Raw genomic sequence first — 1,381 nt, 5'->3', positions numbered from 1 at the left:
CATGTCCTACGTACAAAAAGGAATGATTGAATGAATGAATGAATGAATAGGCCAGTAGAGTCAGTCCCCGGTAAGGTCAATGATTCGCCCCTTTGCGCTAGCTTGTAACGTTAAATGAATGTACCCTCTGGTGGCCAAACTTCACTGACAAACTTTCTCCCTATTATCATCATGAGCTTGCGTTAGTCTGGTACTAGTGACTATTATGTGCCGGGAATGTTTATCTATCGCACGCCTTGGAAGGAAGTTCAACCATGATAAATGGTCGGCCGTTGCGAAAATTTGGAATCCCATGCTGTTGATTTTTGTGATTGAATCTGTAAGAAAATATATTTTCATGTCGTTCATGTTTTTGGGACGGACGCCGGGACGGGGTGAATTTTTTCTATCATTTTCGTCCCGTTAGTAATGCAAATCGAATCGTGTTGCACAAGAGGCAAAACACTAAAAACGTGGGTCTTGTGGAGTGTTTTGGAGCGGGAAAATGCCGGATATTAGCGGTGCCGAACAGTGTACATCGTCGCGCGCGGGTGACGCTCCGTCAAAACAAATCCGCTGGTGGTCTAGCGCGGCCACCGAAAATAGGCAGAAACACACAGGAGGACTTAGCACCTTCGTTTATGAGGGCAATTGTGAAAATCTTTTGTTACAAATTGTTCGAACATTGAAACATTTGGATAGATGGTTTGAAACTGTTCTAAATAAAGAGATTTTTGTGTAGTTACGTTCGAAATGTTTCCAACGTATGTGAAATGAGTTCAAACATGTTATAAGTTTCAATTCTAATTGTTTGAACACTTTAGAACTGTTGTGACTTAGACATTCTTTTAATCAAAATAGTTCAAACATATTACAAATATTATATTAAAACCCTCTCGGTGACTTTGAATTGACCCAAATATGTTGTTTTTGGTCATTTCCTTCGTCTCCTGTCAAATCTTCATATGTATACTATGGAAAACTTCATTCTTCCCTGGGGCTGATCTTTTTTAATTCAATTTTGAACTGGGTTGATTATGCGCAAGAGTGTAATTTTCAGCGGATATTTTTCGACTGGTTTACATGGAAATGGCACGGAATATCCCATTCTTGCAAGGGGAGGATTCTTTAATTATTTCTTTCAATTTTGAGCTGGAATGATTATGAAAAAGTCCATTCTTTAGCAGAAGTGTTAATCAATTAGTGGATATGGTTGTGGACTGGTCCATATTGTGTTGAGGTGCTACTGGAAGACTCAGTTTTGGACTGGGGTGATTCATTTTTTTAGTGCAAGTATTTTAGAATGGTCCATTGTTATTTGGGGAGAGTCCATTTTTTGCATGGCGAGGAGTATGGCTAAACATGCTGTATTTGCTCGCAAATGTTGCCTTTCTAGTATTAT

Source organism: Branchiostoma lanceolatum, chromosome 12 (genome assembly GCF_035083965.1).
Source record: "Branchiostoma lanceolatum isolate klBraLanc5 chromosome 12, klBraLanc5.hap2, whole genome shotgun sequence".
Classification (NCBI taxonomy): domain Eukaryota; kingdom Metazoa; phylum Chordata; class Leptocardii; order Amphioxiformes; family Branchiostomatidae; genus Branchiostoma; species Branchiostoma lanceolatum.
This window is presented reverse-complemented; position numbering follows the sequence as displayed.